Source organism: Macrotis lagotis, chromosome 3, assembly GCF_037893015.1.
Source record: "Macrotis lagotis isolate mMagLag1 chromosome 3, bilby.v1.9.chrom.fasta, whole genome shotgun sequence".
Classification (NCBI taxonomy): domain Eukaryota; kingdom Metazoa; phylum Chordata; class Mammalia; order Peramelemorphia; family Peramelidae; genus Macrotis; species Macrotis lagotis.
Window position 1 is genome coordinate 148,328,211 of NC_133660.1, and position 21,414 is coordinate 148,349,624.

Sequence of the window (21,414 nt, forward strand, 5' to 3'; positions counted from 1 at the left end):
TTTTCCCCAAAAGGGATTGGAGAAAGTGAGCAAACTTTCTCTAAAAATCTGTTTCAATTATACTGCCAGGATCAATTTAAGAATTAAAAGAAGTCACAGGAAGGAAAGAGGAACCCTCAAAAATGGAATAAGAAATCAATCTTACTGAAATGTTCTGAGTCACAAATATATTAACATGATTTTGAACCCTGGGAATTTGGGGAAACAGAATAGGCAGACAGGGATGGATGAGGACCAAAGCAATGATGAAAATATGGATAGAAAATGACTGTAAAAATAAAACACATTTATAGCAAGAATACCTTCTATATAGCAACAGAATGACTGATTAAAATAGATTAAAAACGGAGATAGAAATTATTCAACAATCAAAGAAAAGAAACATTGAAGAGAACACATATATCACAGCAACAACAAAAATGGACAAAAATCCTATGAGGACAATGAAGAAATCACAATCCTGAAAGGTTCTTTAAACTAATTGAGCAAAGTTGTTTAATTCAATTAATTCAGAACCCTGTAAAAAGTTCAGAAAAGAAAACAAATAAGTAAAATATTTTTCAAATACAAGATATTTGACTTTCTAATGAAGAAAATGGAAACTCTAACAAGTAAAATTTTAGAACAATGTTAGAAACTTCAAAGAATTTGTGGTAAAAAAATTAAATAATTGCAAAAATTTGATTTTAGAAGATAAAGTGATCAGAGAAAAACAAAAATTAAATGAGATAGAGACAATATAAACAAGTTTTACCAAGAAAAATGATAAACTTAAAAAATAGGTGCAGAGAATATCTAAGAATAATACCTTCCAGGAAAAAGTCACAAGAAAGAACTAAACGTGAAAATTCTCTTCACCTGGACAATATCATCATATTAAAAGTTAATGATAGTGTCCAGGTGAAGAGAATTTCCAACTAGCAGTAGGAATATGCCACAATTTTAATTTTCCACTTAACATTATAGGAAAACTTCAAAGTTAAATTTTAATCACAACTTCTTCAGGCAGCAAGGATAAACATTAAACAACCCCCCCCCATTTCAAAGTTCAGAAAAATTGATCAAAAGATTATAAAATTATTCATTCCTGATAAAAATGAAAGAAATTATTGTTATATATAATGGAAAAATCAAACAGGATGATCTTTCCCAAATAGTGTTCTTCAAAAATAATTTAAGTATCTGAGGAAATGAACATTCAGCAAAAGGGAAGAACTTAATTCATTACTTTCAATTTTAAAAGTTGTCATTTGCAACAGAAATATTAAAAGTCTCCAATAAATATAGGTATAATTCAAGGATACTTCCTTCCTCCAAATATTATTGGAAATACATCTAAGAATGATTTCTTTTATTTTTTTTTGCTTTGTATTTATTTATTTATTTTTATTTTCTTCCATTTGTATATGCATATTTCCAATTTACAGAGTTTCCCTCCATCCTTCCTACCCACCCTCCTCCCCTCAGTAGGGAACAGTCAGTTTAGCATTTTACAAACATATTTTGTTAAACATATTTCCAAATTAGTAATTTTTACCTTGAGGGATTAGGATTAAGGGAAAGGGATACATAAGATATAATTTAGATTCATTAGGGGTGATTTTTTTCTGTGTATTTTGTTTTGTTTTTCTAGGAATGGTTTCAAATAATAGCTACAGGAGAAATAAAAACATAAATATTGATGAAGATGATACAATAACTTTCTTTGTATATAATATTATAGTGCTTCTAAACTCAAAGAGAATCAGGAAAAATGAATAAATTTAATACTATTAAAGTACCATAACAAAAATATATAAAATTCATCCTTCTTTTTGCTATGTAGCAATTTCTTTTTTATATTTTATTTACTTGTTTTTCCAAACATATGCAACAATAGTTTTTATCCACTAATTCTTTTTTTCAAGATTTTGAGTTTTATAATTTTTCTCCTACCTTCCTTTCCCTCCACCCCATCCCTGAGAGAAAGCAGTATGGAGCAATGTCTCACATTAGGCACATATATTTGTAAGCAATATCTTATTCAAAACATCTTCCTAAATACTTACACTGTCTTAAAATCAATCAATTAAGCTAGAATTGGAAATCAGTAAATCAATATGTTCCATTTTAGAATATATGAATAAAATTACAAAATAATATTTACATTAAGGAAGACAAAAATTGAAGGATATTCAGATTATGTATGTTATACTAATGGGACTTCAAAATATATTTTAACGAAGCAACCAAAGATAGGTGACAAAAATTAAAATACTAAATCAATGGAACATACAAGACATGAAAGAATTAGTAGCAATTAAGCTTAGTAGATCACTGAAATAAACTGTTATCACTCTTCCATTTAACAAGTGAAATAAACAAGTCTCTAAGGTTTCCAAAAGCTTAATTTTTTTACATTAATAATAAGAAGAGGATACTGGATTTGAATTTAGGTTTTCTTTCCTCTAAATCCTGTGATTTTCCTATTCTGTCTCTTTTCTATAGGATTTTCTATCCCCGTCATGAAATTATCAATTTAAATTTAATCAATTAAAAAAAATTAGCAAATGCCTTGGTGCTTTAATAGATCTTTCTACCTATGTAGATATTGATACTTTAAAACATTCTCAGCCTCAACAATTTTTTTCATATCTTTCCATAATATCTTTAAATGATTTAACCACTATGACAGGGAACTTCTGCTTCTTCTTTTACTGTTCCTGAGATAGCAATATTGTAAAAAATACATGCACACATTTCTAACATACTCCTGCTGAGATAGCTAGGCCACACAATGGCTACAGTTCTTGATGGAAATCAGGAAAATATGAATTAAAATATGAATTAAAAAATAAAAATATGATTCACAACTGTTTACATGATTTTAATCAAGCCATTTAATCTCTACTTCCATTTTTTTCAACTTTTAAATTGGGATAATTACAACATACTGGGTTGTTGTGAGACTTGATATATCTGGAAATTGCTTAGCACAGTGCATGCCACATAGTAGGTACTATATAAATGTCTATTCTTTAACCCTCATTTCCTTTTCAAATCACACCTTTTCCTCATGAGTGACATTTGATTATGTAATTAATTATTGGTAACATGCTTTACCCAATTTATGTCTACTATGAATCATTACATCTCTATGTAATTTGTTAATTTTTATTCTTCCAAGCTGGTAGAACTGACAGCTCTATGATTTACAACCATATAATATCAACCAAAAAATACTGGCAATTACAGGATACAAATTTGGCATAAGAGAGGATAGTGGAGATTAAGGGAATGGTCAACAAAGCACATTAATTATCAGTAAGAATTAATAGACCCAGGAATAAAGCAGATGCTAGAATAAAGGAGAAGTCCATTTTTTAAATCTTTTTTTTTATGTTGGACGGAAAAATATAAGTCCAACAGAGTATTATCTTACAGTAGAGCCAGGCTGGTCATAATGTCCCCTCAAACAGTTAACAATTAGCATATACAAGCTTACTTGCTATTTCTCCTCATTGAACTTTGAGCAGAGCACAGATATTTGGATTAATGAGATATCTAACAGCTATTTCTATACAGTCAATTTTCCTCCATCAGTCCAAAATCTCTCCCAACAGATATTACCTATTTGTAAGAAATTAATATGGATGGCAAGAAGTGACTTTTGAGTTTTTTAACCATGGTTCCATTGGCAACAGTGCATATGGCAACAAGGGTGGGGAAAAGTTCAATTCTTACCAGTAAAAATAACAACTAGCATTTATATCATATTCTAAGAAGTTTCAAAATGCTTTAAAATATGTCACTAGATTCTCATAATGTGTGAATAGGTATTATCATCATTTTAAAGACGAGGAAACTGAAGTGGACAAATGACTTGGTAACATAGCTTACAGTAATATTTGGAGGCTTGAACTGAACTCAGTAATAGGTTGAATGTTCAATTCATTCCACCTTTGAAAGGCTCTGACTGCTTTAGAGCATCCTGGAGGGTCAGTTGGTGAGCTGTGTTTGGGCTGATAGATAGACCTGATCCCTCTTTTCAAGGACTTTGTGTAAAGTGAAGACTTGAGGTTGAGAACCATGACTTCTGCTTAAATAAAAAAATTTAGGTTGAATGTATGAATTATTTTGTAAAAGCATTCTAGTATAGTCATGGTAGAAGGAGGTGCAACATCTGATTCAAAGATATGGTTCATAGATTCTATCTATCCATTGGATGAGAATAATAACAGAAAAAAGATCTTGACCTACAGTGTTGGAAATGCAGTTCACAAATTATAGCCAAGTTCACTGAGTGTAAGGGATCACAGAATTACTGAATTTGATAGCTGAAACAGATTGCAGAGGGAATGTAGAATAGTTCATATCTGAGAGGAACCTCCACTTTTACATATGCAAAAATGGATCTGCCAGCTTCTGCTTGAAGACCTCTAAGCAGAGGGAAGTGAGTTCACCACCTACTTAGGAGTCTATTCCTTTACTTTTGTGTACCTTTAATCATTAGAATTTTCTTTTCTTTTACATCAAGTTTAAATTGCTCTCTTTGTATTTTCCAGCCATTGCTCATCGTTCTGTTCTCTGGTTCTAAAAACAATAAATCTAATAACTTTGCCATATGGTTGTTCTTCAATAATTGAATAGAACTATCATGTCTCTGGTATGTATTCTCTTATCCAAGCTAAACTTGTCAATCACTTTCAACAGACTCTCATATATCCTAGATTCAATTCCGTTCATCATCCTAATTATCTTATGAGCATCCTACATTGTTTCAGTGCTCTTCATAAACCCCAGATTAAATGTAGTGCATGAGATGAGTTCTCTTAAGGTCAAGGAATTATGGTACTATAATCTTTTTATTTCTGGAAGGTCCTTCTTATGACAGTACAGGATCTCATTATAATTTTTGACCAAATCTTCAAATTCATATATTGATTTCAGTTCACTAAATCCCCAGATATTTTTCTAATATGAGAAAAGACCATATGGAGCTGGAATATTCATTTTGGAACCAACAGTATTTAAGAAGCTTCAGCTACAGTGGGAAGTCTGACACAAGGAAGTAATGAGCCATAGGTGGTATCTGTCTCTGTGTGTGTGTGTGTGTGTGTGTGTGTGTGTGTGTGTGTGTGTGTGTGTTTGTAATTCAATTCAGTGGTTTTCTTATCCAGTTGAATATCTTTCCCAAGATAATAATATAAATATTATCTTAAAAGGATAATGAAGATATCAAATAAACTAGGTGCAGAGTTAAATAACAGGAGATTGCTTAATGTCAAATTTATAAATTTGTGCCATGCTTTCTATAATTCCAGTCTCCTCCTGAATCTTTTATGAGTTGCTTGACTACAATTTAGTAGAAAGAATTAATGTCTAGCAAATAATCAACACTGAATGGGGCAGGGAAGGAGACAGGCTTTTATTAAGCACCTACTATGAACTTAGTATTATTCTAATGTTTTGCAAACATTATCTCCTATGTTCCTCACAATAACTCCTGTGAGATATAATTATCCCCTTTCAACAGTTGAAAAAATCTCTTATTCAAAGTTACAGAGCTATTACTGTTTTGTTTGAAGGCAGAGAATTTAAACAGAAGTTTTTCTGACCTCAGGACTAATGTTCCACCCAGAAGTATTAATAAATATGTGGATTGTCTACCTTTTATGTTATAAGTACTCCACTGAAATTTCTAGACTTTGCTCTAAATCAGTGACTCTTTTCTCAGACTAGTCAATGTAACTGAAAGAAGTAACAGATAGCTGACATAGGTAAAGAGTGCAATGTTAAGAAGTACTAAATACATAGTTAAAAAGTGTGAAGTTTTCCATGACAGCATTAGGCAATATCTAGGCATTGACTAGTTATGGGCCTATGATGACCTAAAAGACAAACAAAAAAGGTCAGTTGAAGTAGAATTGAAAAATTTTATCTATGGCAGAAGAGAAGAGAGCCAACTATAGAGGAAGATATATATCAAAGCTTGAGAGAACATTGCTCTTTTCTTTTGCTGTTGAAACCTCTATCTTTGCCAACATCCCATGTCTGTCAACACCTTGTGGAACTTGTCTTCAAAAGGTGCCTCTGTTTTCTCTCTTTTTCATTCCCAGAACTCTCTACACTCTGATTTACAACCTCATCATTTCAATATAAGAAATTATCTTTCACAAGTTACCAATGAGCTACGAATCACCAAATCCAATGACTTTTTCTCAATCCTGATCCTTCTTGATCTCTGCAGTCTTTGGGACTTCGCATTTTCTCTTTGGGTTTTTATGATGCTATCCTGGTTATCTCCCATCCATATTAACTCTCCTCAATCATCTTTGCTGGATTTTTTTTTCAGATCATACTGGCTAATGGTTGATATCCCTCAAGTTCTGTCGAAGGCCCTCTTCTCTTCCCCTTCTATACGACTTTACTTGCTGATCTCTTCAGCTTCCATAGATTGAATGATAATCTCTAGGTGATAATTCTTATATCTTCTTACCCATATCACCCATAAAAATTAATTGTATTATACATAAATGCATGCATTTATTCATACATGCAATTTTATATGTATGTAATACATAAGTATACATATATAGTTCATTATTATTTTTGCCAACATTCCTACACAAAAAATAAAGACTAAAAAGAGCCCATCAAGAGTACTTGTTTTGCTTCATTCTTTAGGTAGTTGGTAAAATGAATTTTGCTGCTTGAAGTAAATTATTGATATGAAATAGATTACATGACTTCTTTCATTTCCTGATTCTCTTTAATATTTACTATCCTCAGTTATCTACTATGATGCCCACCTTCAATCCATTTGATCATCTTAATGACAAATATACTATACTACAGTAATTTCTGCAATGTGTCCTTCACCTTGGTTTGTTTCCTTATCCATTTATTTATTATCCTGTCTCTGCAAATGACTTAAAACATATATCTTACCTTTCCTTCCTGTCAATCTTCTTCAAATATAGTTATAGCATATCTTTTTTTTCCTTGTCTCTGTCTGTTTATTTTTCATTCCAATAGACAAGAGAATGAATGAATTTTGTTGGGGAGTGAGAATAAAGGAATTGACAAGAAGGTTGATGCATGAAATCTCTAGGTACATAGAGGTGAAAGGTTTATGTTAAACAATGCCTGAATCCCTGCCACTTTCTTGTTGGCCTCTTGCCACTTCTCTAATGATGTAGTCACATATGCAGAAAAAAAATGTTCATAACTTTTTCAGACATTTAGGGGAGAAGATAAATGGGAAAATATTTTATTAGACTGATATATGAATTAAAGTACTTTAGAGCTTATGGTTCTAGTAACCCAACCAAAGTGAGCAATTAATAATATGGATTGAGACATGTCATACAGAAAAAAATATATTTCTAAAATGAATGATGACTGAAAGTAATGTACTTCATTTTGAAAAATATAAATGTACTTCCAATTTTAAGCAAGAAGAAATCACTTTAGTCATCCCTTGACTGTAGTTCCAAAAACTATTCTTCCATATAGTAGATATTGAAGGCTTTTATTTTATTCACTGTAAAAAAAATAACAAAGATCTATACATTTTTTTGAAGCTATCTCCATAGCCAGTTAACAAATCTAGCCATTTTCACAGCATTGCTCAAATATTCTTCCCTTTCCTCTGTTTCTCCTGAAAAATTCATTTCCTAGTTCACAGGAACCTATCATAAACACTGCCAAAGAGTTATACCTATTATTTTTTTTCCTGGGATTCCAAGATTATCTTCGATTATTTTAAACTCTTGGAAGATTTCTACATCTGATTGCAGCAATTAAAGTCGTCAACCTCAGGTCCACTCATAAGATTTATCTATTCCTGTACTAACATAAAACTTCTATCTTTGTTTCTAGATATTTGGCTCATAAATAATTTGCCACTTAACAATTGTTGCAGTGAATGTTTGATATATTTTTATTATTGCACATATGATATTGAAAGTTATCAGATATGCATTCGAAAACAGGACTCAATTTTACATGAAAAGAAGTCACTAAAATGTTTAGATCCTTTGACTTAGTGAATTCACTATTTAGTTTGTACTCCAAGGAAATTAAAGACCAGGAAATTCTACACGTGTGTACATGTGGCATACACACATGTATGTACAGTTAAATGCCACAGTATTCTTATTTATGCATACATGTAAACATTTGTGTGCATTTGGCTTATGTACATGTATGAAACCTACAAATATAATTATACACATTAATAAGACAAATATACATATACAAATAAAGTATGCATATTTAGATACAAGCCCAATGTGCACATATACATATGTGTTTTGCATGTGTATATTATTTATTCAATAGATATATATATACACATATAGAATTGTGGTAGCAAAAACTTAGAAAACAATCGTATAACTATTGATTTTGGAAAATCTTCCACGCACAATTTGTGCTCTGTTTTTATGATGTAATTTTATTTCATTGAAAACTTCAGAGAGATAGGGAAAAGCTTGTTTGAATTGATCTAGATTCAGGTAAACAGCATAAAAATAACAAGTGGAAACATCTTTGAAAGTTTTACATAGGTCTTCTGATACCTAGATTCATAGTATTTTGTGGTTTCTTCTTAAAATGATAGTTCAGAAACCTTCTCCAGCATATTTAATTTTACTAATTAATCAGAGTTCAGTTAATACAAAACAAGACATTTAATGAAGTACTTAAATATAAAAAGTAGCAATGAAACATTTCTCTCACTTTATCCCATAGAATGCTTTTCACATGTTTAAATATATGTTATCAATGGGATGACTGGATACAGTTAGAGAACATGCATAGAGATGCATGTATATAGGAAGCAGAATAAATCTCTGAAGAGAAATTCAGGAGACATCTGACCCTTCAGTGTCAAGGAAAATATGCTTTTGGAGGTTTAAGTGAACTATTCCCTCTGAGTCTGCCTCCTACTGGTTTTATATCTTACAGTTTCTGCTTCTTATTGAAGTTTTCCTGAACATTTCTTGTTGGTATTCTACTTATCCTCTCATCATTTTTGGTCACTGAGCACAAGGTCATAGACCTTGCATGTGCGTCAATCTTTTAGTTTCATCTATAGTCCCTAGTTGATATGCTGTTTTAAGAGGAACAGCAGGTCCTTCTATCAATTCCTTGCCTTAAGCCTGAAAAATTAAGCTACAGATCTTTTAGAAATGCAGAATACATATTGAACATAATACTAAGAAAAAGTCTTACTGACTTTTTTCATTCAGAAAGAGAGTGTGCCAGTTTATGAAGTCTAAGTTATTTTCCTCTCCAAAAATAGAAGTTTAATCTCAGAGGCTAACACCATTGGAAGCATCTTTGAAACTTTTACATAGGTCTTCTGATACCTAAGTTAATAATATTTTGTTGTTTCTACTTCTTAAAATGATAGTTCAGAAACCCTCTCCAGTATATTTAACTTTACTAGTTAGTCAGAGTGCACAGTTAATTCAAAACAAGACATTTAATGAAGTACTTAAAAATAAAAAGTGACAATGACGCATTTCTGACTAGAGGCTTTCATTCTATTTTGAACCTCAACTTCCTGGTCACGAAAACTTTACCTCTATCCAATAACTCAATTTCTTGGGTTTAAAAATTCCTTTTATTTCAATATTCAATACTTGAATGTCAGACTTTACCCATTTGGCTTTAATATAGATATCCTTCCAAAAAGTTGCCAAAGCCTCACCTATTATGAGCCTCCTAATTTTCTCAAGGAAAAAATTCTCTCTGACCTCCTATGTAAATTAATCACAGAGGGAACATCAAGTAATCAACTTCCTTAGATGGCACAGGTTTAGACATTGCTGTCCATATGAATCTTCTCAATCTCTTCATTCATTTGGTTCAAATCCTATTGTTTTTATATCACCAGCCTTAAATTTTTTCAAGTTTTGTTTTCCCCATGTATACAAAGACTACAATAATATGACTGAAAACAATTGAGGTTTGTTGTAAAGATTATTCTTGATCCCCCAATAATGAAGATGAAACATACTCCTCTCTTCTTTAAATACATCTGAGGAGTACTACAGGAGCAAAATATTGTGAAACATTTTGCCATATGTGGCTATTTTGTCTATCAATTTTGTGGAACTCTTTTCCTTTCTTATAATAGAGGACTTAGTAGGTGAAATGAAAAAGTCTTTGAAAATTATTAAGGTTTAAAAAGTAAGACATTAAAAACGTTGAGAAAAAAACATCCCTCTTCAGTCTGCTGCCTGGATAAGTCTATTATCCTTTCTTGTTAAATGAGATTCAAAGTCTCCTATGACAATTGTGGGAAAAGAATTTTGTAAACTTTAAGCTTCATAGAAATGTGAAATGTTATCATTAATATTTTTTATTTATCTCTTTGGTCTTGTTTCCCCAACTGGATTGTAAGTGCCTTAATACCCTACATCCTATGTCCTTTGTATTATATAAAGCAACCCTCTAAGCTACAAATTGCTGAGAAATTGCTAATTTGCAAGAAGGGAAACAGTCTTCTGAGAAATATTTATACAAATGAATAGATCTCTAGGCCAAAGAATTATGATGATGACACTATCTAAAAATCTGTGCATTATCTCCTCTGGTTACCTTCCACCTTTTGTTTCTAATCTTATGTCTTGGATTTCCCACACTTGAAAAAGGACTAGTTTTTAAATTTCTTCTTTTAAATTAATTAAACTAAATATATTCATCTAGTAGATTTTCCCAGATTCAGTTTATTTCATTAAACCATCAGCATAAATTTCTCTTATAGCTCATGTAAAAAATAAAAGATAATAAGGTGATTATTTTGTTTATTTTCCCTACCATTTTTCTCTTAGTAATTTATCTGTGAGAAAGATATTATATATTTTATTCACTATGTACCTCTTTGAGAACTCAGCTTATAATTAAAGATCTTCTGGATGTTTAATATATGGTTGGTGACTATTTAGATTTTAACTTCTTCATTAGTATGAGGACCTTTGATTTCATTGCTATCAGCATCCCCTGCATTGATATAGATGGTAACTTTTCTATAATTTAATGAATAATCTTCTTTTTAATCAGATTAAGAAAAGGGTTATTTATTTTTTTTCATAAAACCAGCTCTGTTTTATTTATTGGTTTAATAGTTTTCTAACTTTCAATTTTTTTAATTTCTCCTTTGAATTTCTAATTTGGTATTTAATTTGGGATATTAAATGTGTTCTTTCTCATGCTTTTTTGAATTCATTAATCTTTTTTCTCCATTTTATTTATAGAAGCATTTAGAGATACAAAATTTCTCATAGTAACTGCTTTGACTGGATCCTAGAAGTTTTGGTATGATTGCTATCATTTTCTTGGATGAAATTGTTGATTACTTCTGTTTTGTTGTTTAATCCATTCCTTTTTTAATATAAGGTTATTTAATTTCCAATTAATTTTAGTCTGTCTTAGCATAACCTTTTATTGTATCCTTGTTGTATCATGATCTGAAAAAAATGCAATTAATATTTCTGACTTTCTGCATTGGATTGTGAGGTTTTGATGCCCTAGTACATGATCAGATTTTGTGTAGGTGCCATGAACTGCAGAGAAAGTATATTCTTTTGTACATGGATTCAATTTTCTCCAGAGAAAACATGTGAAACATGTTGCAAAAGTGGGGAGGGGAAAGGGGCAAGGTGCCACTAGCTACCAGAGTAACAACATGGAAAATACCACCAGCAAATTCTGCAAAGCACTTATCAATGGTGATGAAAACTTCTCCTACCAAAAATATGAGAGCACTCCTCAGCTAAAAGAATTCCTCAACCCAAATACATCTTACAGAGAGCCTTACCAGAAAAATACACCATTACATTATGGTGCTAAACATGCAATGAACCAAATATTATAGATCTTTCTTTTTGTTAGAACTGGAAAAACAAATAAATGGAATGTGCACAATTAAACATCTATACAGCTATTGGGTATGGGACCTTCAAATTATGATTTTTGATGGAACCCTTCATTTGTGCTTGGGATGTGACTCTGAAAATGATTTCAGAAGTGCAGATTGTCTCCAGATGATCTTAAATTGGAAAGGAGTGAAGCTTAACCAAAGCAAATTCATTGATCAAATCCATTCATGCTATTGATAATAACAACAATAACATCACACCCTTGAACTGCACTTTGATGCTCCCTCAGGGATGAAAACCTATGTAGACTTTTAAGTAAAACATGGTGGAGACTTGTTTGCTGAGAATGAAAATATATTCCTTGTGATTGTGCTAAGAAGCAATACTGGAAAGACTTGATGTTCAATCTTGAATCTCAAATGGTTTCTCACTGGATCTAGAATCTGAACACAGAAGCTGAATATGGTGCATTGGGCAAATGAAGGATTAAGACCACAGGATCGTTGAAGACTAAAAGATGTGCTGTTATTAGAAACTGCTCCATTGTCCCCTGACTTTTGATTTATGCAGGGCTCATGGTAATGCCAGAAAACACAGTAGCTTTCATATGATTTAAATATTTATTTAAAACTATGTATGTATATTTATATGTTCTGGTCAAAACAGATCAAGTTTTAGATAACAGAAAATCAGTAAATCAGTTGATTATGTTATAAATTTATATGAGGGAAATGAAAAAGTATATTTAGAATTTTGTGTCTTTTAATCTGCTTTTGTGTTGTTTAACAGTGTTAACAATGCCATATTTTAACTAACAGTTTGGCTTAAGCATAGTTTAGAAAGAAGTTTCCAGAGTCTAGTCCCCTACTTTTTTTAGGATTTTGCAAGGCAAATGGGGTTAAGTGGCTTGCCCAAGGCCACACAGCTAGGTAATTATTAAGTGTCTGAGACCGGATTTGAACCCAGGTACTCCTGAATCCAGGGCCAGTGCTTTATCCACTGTGCCAGCTAGCTGCCCCTAGTCCCTTATTTTTAATCATTGCCTTCCAAAGAAAATGTTCATGGCATATGGCCCTACTTGATTAAATTTTTTAAAGAAAAAAAATAACATATTGTAGGATTCTGGTTTTTAATCTACTCATCTATCCTATTCCATTTTGTGAGAGAGTTTATCCATTTACATATACAGTTATGACTGCTTACTCTTTATTTCTCTTTATTTACTTCTTCCATTTGTATTTTTCCCTTTCTTTCTGCTTATTTCTCCTTCTGCTTTTCTTCTAACTTCTGCCTTTTGATCAGACCTACTTTCCATCAGCCTTTTTTCCTTTCCTTCTCCCTTTCCCCTTTTACTTTTCCATTTAACTTTTACTTTAATTTTGTCTTTACTTTTACTTTTAACTTCCTTTTTATCAGTCTCTTTACCCCCCTTTCTTTCCTCTTTCTCACTTTACTTCCCAGTAGAGTAGAATAAAATTTTAAGCCCAATTGGGAATGTATATTATTCCTTCCTTGCACCATATCTGTTAATAGTAAGAGTTACACAGTACTCAAACACTCCCTTCTTTCCTTCTACTATTAAAAAGGTCTTTGTACCTCTTCATACATTGTTGTTTATTCTCTAATATCTCCCTTCTCTTAGTATGATAATTCTTTTAATGACAATTCTTTTAAGACTGCCTTGGACACATAACCTCTGACAAAAATATTTCTTCTATCTGGCTTAATAGAAGAATAGTTATCAAGGGTTGATTAATTGATTTGTAAGCATCATTACCTCATAGTCACTTCTTCCGCACAGCCTCTGTCCAAGTATACTTCCCTGAACTGTCCTATTAAAAAATCAATTCTCAAGAGTCATAAGCACAATCAAATGATAATCAAATTGAACAGCCTCTGTTCAAAGTACCCCATTTGGAAATACAGTCCTAATGAGTTAGGGTATCATGCAAATCAAAATAATTTCATTATACATTTATACTTATCTCCTCTAAGTAAATGTACTATAGCTGTTGCTAGAGAATCCTGTAAAAACAAAATCAGTTCAATATTCTATTTATACTCATATTCTCTAAGTACATTCCCTGTCACTATTACAATAGAAATATAACCCTCATGAGCAGAATTATCATGTAAAGCAAAATCACTTCAAGATCCATTTATACCCAGACTTTGAAAGTACACTCCTTCCAAACTATATTCAATGCTCTTGACCTAAAGTATCAGCTAAAGCAACATCACTTTCATGATCAATGTATACTATATTCTCTAACTATTTCTTTTAACTTTCTTAAGAGAAATACAATTATCAAATTGCAAGTAGTGTATTCCCCTATAATACTATTTCCAGTATAATGCAATTGTCTAATATTTTCCCACTTTTTGTTGGCCTTTTTATGTATCTCTTGAGTGTTATAAGAATCAATTTTCAATACAATTTTGGTCTTTTTATCAGATATGCTTGAAATTCATCCATATTTTTTGAAAATTCATGTTTTCCCCTGAAGACATATACTGAATTTTTCAGTTTGATTTTTGTTTGTAATCTAAGGTCTTGTTCTCTCCAAAATATCATATTCCAAGGCCTTCAGTCATTTAAAGTTGAAGTTGATAAGTCCTGTGTAATTGATTGTGATTTCTTGATATTTATATTGTATCTTTTTGACTGCTCACAGTGTTTTATCCTTTAACTGAGAATTCTGAAATTTGACTCCAATATCCCTTGGAGTTTTAATTCTGGAATCTCTTTCTGGAGGTGATCAGTGGACTTTTCTGACCTTGGTCTGTTTTCCATGTTAGTTTTCTGCCAGTTCAGATTCTTCTTTTGATTTTGGCTTTTGGGTGGAACAATAATTCTTAAGTGACCTCTTTATTTTCCAGAACAATCATTTTTCCTAAGAAGTGATTTACCTTTTCTTCTATTTTTTCAATCTTTTGTTTTTGTTTGAGGGAGATTTGGTGTCTTATAGAGTCATTAGTTTTCATTTGTCTAATTCTAATTTTTAAGGTTTTATTTTCTTCAGTTTCCTTTTAGTTTCCTTCTTTGTTTAAATTCTTTCATTTAATTTAATTTCATTGACTTCTTTAATTTTATTTTTAAATGTCTTTTCTTTTTCCAATTGGTTAATTTTAAATTTTGCTGAGTTGCATTCTTTTTTCATTTCATCATTTTTACTTTTATTGGAGTTGATTTCTTCAGTCAATAGTTCTTAATTCTCTTGCATGGCTCTCATTTCTTTTAGTCATGTTTCTGACTCCTCCTCTTTTTGTAGGTTTTTAAAATCCTTTTTGGGTTTTTCCAAGAGGTCTTTTTGTATTTGAGGCCAGTTTATAAGCTATTGATGCTTTCCATGTAGGTACATTTTGTCACTGCTTTCCTCTTCTGAGATAGAGTGTTTATCATCCCTATCAGAATAGTAGGTATCTATGATTAGCCCTCTTTATGTTTTTTTGCTCATATTGATAGTTGAGCTCTATTTCAGGGACTACTTCCCAAGCTACTTGTGCTGGGGCTGGGCTCTGATCCCTGGTTTATCACTTCCCTATGGTGTTGCCTATGCAGTGTTTTCTTCCCATCCTTTAGGGTAACCCTGGAGTTTTCCTTGCCTATGATGTTTTCTATGCAGAGTTTTTTTTTCTCTCTTTTAGGGTTACCCTGGCTTTCTGATTGCCTATATAGGGTTGCTTGAGCAGTTTTTGTTCCTTTCATTAGGATAGCTCAAACCTATCCCATATGTTACACCACCAAGCCCAGGGCTCCAAATTTGTCTTCCAGAGTTGGTTTGGGACCCTCACTGCTAGTCTGCTGATCCTGGAACTGAGCTGTGCTTTGACTAAACCTCCTGTTGGCTTTCCAGCTCTCCTACCTTTGTTGTGCTATACTCTTGTTTAATTCAAGTTATATTTTACTAAATCCAAGTGAGACTTTACTAAAGTTTCTCCATGATATCTTGAGTTGAAAACTAGTTTTACCCTTTTTTATGTGTGAGATCTGTAGCTTTAGGGTCTTTGTAAAAGCTTCATTTAAAGCTGTTTCAGGAAAACTTTCTGAGAGCTTCGTAATTTGATGTTGCCATTCTTGTCATGCCTTCAAGATTTGTTGTGGTCTCCAAATATATCAGTCTCTGAACAAACTGATAACCTCCCTCTCTGAATTTAGTTATATTAGTCAGTAAATAGGCTTACACATATGGTGAGACATGCATTCAAAACTTTTATAAACTTAGTTAGATGTGCCAAAGTTTACTTTGCTAGTGTAGCTTTTGCTAACCCAGTGTCACTTTCACACTGTGATTAGGAATTTGAATAGGAGTTTAACTGAAGAATCTCTCTTCTACAGTTAATAAAATAGATAAAAATTCTTATTTCCTAATACTCTTCATCTACTTAAATTAAGGAAGTACTACAGAACAGCAGGTCTACTATTAGCAATAATTGAATATGATAAAGGATGGTCTTGCTAGTTGAAGATGAAAAATCAAATGTAGATTGAAATAATTTTAATAACTTGTAAATATTAAATAATTCTAGGCCACTGGGGAAAATATCGATTGCTCTGTGATTTCTTTGTTAAGAGCTATTTTTGAAGATTTAGAAAATGTGACCTAGTGTCACCCCTGCCAGATGGTTACGATTTTTCTTTGTTTCATTTTCAAAGGATTTACTAAGCAAAATATCCCTCAATAATTTTGGTTACCAGGGAAAAATGTAGATGTATATGTTTATTGAATCTCTCCAGTTTTCTTGTCATTCATTATAGAAAATGAAGCTCAGGAATTGTATCTGAAGTATTTTTCTGTCATTTTCTACAAAAATGTTATCAAGATTGAACTTTATATATCATGCAGTCATTTTCTCTTCACTTCAAATACAAACTGTTTATTAGAGATTTCATTATCTCTCAGGATTCTAAATATAATTTCTCTATAGATGACTCTCAAATTTATATACCCAACCAATATCTCTTTTCTAAATTCCACACATGTATCTACATGTAATTGCTAAATATCTAACCCACTCTGGAAATTACAGCAAATTCTACATGACCAGAAAAAAAAAGAAAAGAACTCATTCTTTCTTTCTAAACACATCTTTACTCATAAGTGTTCTCTTTTGGTGAGAGGCACTACAATTCTTTCAAACAACCTGGTATGCAATCTTGGAACCATTGTTGCTCTTCAACCTCATTCAACCTCTTTTTTCCATTCAGTTAACAAAATCTTGACAACTACCTCAAGTTCTTTCACATATGGAGTGAATTCTCACAACTTCTAAATAGTTCAAGACAAATGTATTTCTCCCATCAACTAATGCAATAGCCTCTCCTTCTTCCAGTCTTCATACCTTTCAACTCATTCTCTGAATAGCTGCCAAATGGATAATTCTAAAGCACTCTTTTTTGCAAGAAAAGTGAATGAATCTCTATTTCCTGTAGGATAAAATACAAAATCTTCTCTTTAGAATTAGAAAACCTTCATAATTTGACTCAAGTGAATTAATTTAATCTAATATTATATATTTCACCCCCATTTCAAAGTTCTGGTTCTAGACAAACTAACCTACTCATTGTTTCTCATATAAAAAAAGTCATCTTTGCCTTTGTATAAACTGTCTTCACTGCATGAATTGTGCTCTATATTACTTCTTGGAAGTTAAGAGTCTTGTCCCTCAGTTCTAGCAACAGATTTTGCAAATGTTCTTTCCTGATTCTGTTCTTCCCATTCTCAGTTACTTTGTATTTCTTGTCTATTTGCTTTTTTTGCTACTTACCTATACACATGCTTTATTTCCCTTTCTCTGGTAGAAATGAGCCTCTTGAGAGTAGATAGACTTTTATCTATTTGCTTTACATCTTCAACACTTAGAATAATTGCTACAATTAAATAACATCTTAATGATATTATTGGATTTAATGAATTTTACTTGAGACTCTTGAACTATATTCTAAGGGATATTCATTCTATATACTTACTGCATTTAGTATTGAAATACTTCACTCACTTTGTCTTTTTAATTGATATTTAATTTTATTTATCCAATTATACATAATGAAAATTTTTCAACATTCTTCTACATGCATATAGATTTTTTTTAGGTTTTTTTTTTTTTTTGGTAAGGCAATGGGGTTAAGTGGCTTGCCCAAGATCACACAGTTAGGTAATTATTAAGTGTCTGAGGCTGGATTTGAACTCGGGTACTACTGACTCCAGGGCCTGTGCTCTATCCACTGTGTCATCTAGCCACCCCATATACATATTTTTAAGCTACACTTTGAGTTAATTTCCATCTACCTCCATTCTCAACCCTCTCCTCTCAACAGCAGTCAGGTGAATATTGTATATACATATTTGTATTAAACATGTTTACAGATTAGTCTTTTTCAGTATGAGGAATTAGGATCAAGTGAAAAAGAAAGAAAATCATGAGATAGGAAATACATAAGAAAAAATTTTCAAAGGTCAAAGTAGTGTTCATTCAGGTTCTGAAGAGTATGTTTTTTTTCCCTTTATTTTGTTTTTCTCTCTCTCTAGCTGGGCATAGTCTTGTTCATAGCTGGTCTCCCAGGCTTATCCTAGTTCTCTGAACTGCTGAGAGGAGCTGCATCCATCAAACTGATCAATTCACAATGTTGTTGTTAATGTGTACAATGTTCTCTTGGTTCTGCTTCCTTTGCTCAGTATTAGATACTGAAAAACATTCTTTTGTTTCCTAGAGTCTGACTGTTTTATGGTTTCTTATAGAATAATAATATACTATAACATTCATATACCTTAACTTGTTCAGGCAATTCCCAAAGGATGGGCATCCCCCCAATTTCCAAATTTTTGTGGGTACAAAAAAATAACTGCTATGAATATTTTTATCATTTCTTCTAGACATAGACCTAGTATTAGAATTGTTTGTCAGAGGGTAGGATCAGCTTTTTTTGCTCTTTGTTTCCATATTGCTCTCCAAAATGATTGGAGAGCAATGTGGTTCACAAGTACACCAATAATATATTAATGTTCCAATCTTCCCAAAATCTCTCCAATAATGATCCTTTTCCATTTTTATCATCTTAGTCAATGTGATAGGTGTGAGGTGATACCTCACAGTTGATTTAATTTTCATTTCTCTAAACAGTGATGATTTGGAGTCATTTTTCAATGACTTCAATTTCTTCATTTGAAAACTATTTGTTTATATCCTTTGAGCTTTTATCAATTGGGGAATACTGTGTAACCCTATAAATTTGATGTAATTATCTTTATATTTTAGAAGTGAGACTTTTATCTGAATTCTTATCTGAGAAAAATTTTTCCCAACTTTCTGTTTTCCTTCTAATTTGGCAGTGTTGCTCTTCTTAGTGTAAAACATTTGTAATGTAATATAGTCAAAATCATCCATTTTGCAATTTATAATTTCCTCTATTTCTTATCCACACATAAATTTATCCCCATTCTAAACATCTCATAGATAGAGAATTTTTAGTCTGTTAATTGATATATGATGTTGAAATTTGTAGCTAAATCCTGTACCAATTTTGACCTTATTTTGGTATAGGGTCTGATAAGTGGGTCTGCCTAGTTTTAGCAATACAGTTTTCCAGTTTTGTCAATTTTTGTCAATTTTTGTCAAATAGTGAATTCTTATCCCAGAAGCTAATGTTTACTGTTTTTTCTTTTGAACCTAACCTAATCCACTGATTCATTACTCTATTTCTTATTCAGTACCAGGAAGTTTTGATATTGTTCCTTTATTGAATAATTTTAGATCTCATAGAGCTGGGCCATCTTCCTTTAATTTTTTTCCCCTCAGTTCCCTAGATATTCTTGTTTTCTTTCCTCAGATGAATTTTATTACTATTTTTTTCTAGCTGAATGAAATAATTATTGGTAGTTGAATTGATATGGCACTGAATAAGTAATTAAATTGGGTAGAATTGTCATTTTGAATGTATTAGCTTGATCTAGCTATGAGTAATTGACATCTTTTTAATGCTTAAATCTGACTTTATTTGTGTGAGAAGAGCATAGTAATTATGTTCATACAGTTTTTAGGTTTGCCACGAAAAGTAGATTCCCAGGTGATTAATGTTGTCTTGCAGTTATTTTTTAATTTTAATTTAACTTTTTACCTGTTGTTCTTGAATTTTGCCATCCATATATAGAAATCCTAATGATTTGTGTGGGTGTTTATTTTATATCCTCTACTTTGTTGAATTTATTACATTTAATTTTAATTCATAAAGGCAGAAATAATAAATTCATACTTTTCAGATCATGATGCAATAAAAATTAAATGTAATAAAGGGTCACAGGAAGATAAACCAAAAATTAATTGGAACCTAAATAACTTAATTTTAAATAATAAGTGAAAAACATCAAATCATAAAAATAATAATTATATCCATGAAAATGATAAAAATGAGACATCATACCAGAATTTATGGGATGTAGCCTAGAAAGATTTTAGGAGAAATTTTTTTTAATCACTAAATGTTTATATGAATAAAATAGATAAAGAAGCTATCAATGAATTAATTATGCAGCTAAAAAAAGCTAGAAAATGTACAAATTAAAGATTCCCCAATTAAATAAGAAATTAGATATTCTAAACATCAAGGGAGAGTTTAACAATATTAAAAAGAAGCAGAGCATTGATCTAATAAATTAAACTTAGAGTTAGTTCTACATAAAAAAACAATAAAATAGATAATCATTTGGTTAAACAGATTTTTTTAAAAAGAAAAAAGATAATCAAATTTTCAATATCAAAAATGAAAAGTGTGAATTAACCATCAATTAGGAGGAAATTAAAGAAATAATTTAGAGCTATTTTGTCAAATTTTATGCTAATAAATTTGATAACCTGAGGGAAGAAATGAATACTTACAAAAGTCCAGAATGCCCAGATATATAAAACAGGAAATAAAATACTTAAGCATCTCCATTTCAGAAAAAGAAATTGAAGAAACCATCAATAAACTCCCTAAGAAAAACTCTCCAGTTCCAGATGGATTTACAAATGCATTATACCCAAACATTTAAGGAACAATTAATTCCTATTCCACTTAAACTATTTAAAAATAGGAAAGAAGGAGTTCTACCAAATTCCTTTTATGAAACCAATGTGGTTCTGATATCCAAACCAGGAAGAACTAAAACAGACAGAAATTATAGACCAATCTCCTTACTGAACAGTGATGCAAAAACCTGAATTAAATTTTAGCAAAGAGATTACAGCAAGTTCTTACTAGGATAATATACCAAGATCAGGTAGGATTCATACCAAGTAGGCAGAATGGTTCAACATTAGGAAAACACTCAAGATAATTGAATATATCAATAGTGAAATCAACATAAATTTTATGATTATCTCAATAGATCCTGATAAAAACCTTTGATAAAATATATCAGTTCCTATTAAGAACATTAGAAAGTAAGGGAATAAATGGAGTTTTCCTTAAAATAATAAGCAGTAGCTATCTAAAACCATCACCAAATATTATATCTAATGGGAACAAACTGGGAGCATTTCTAATAAGATCAGGGGTAAGTTT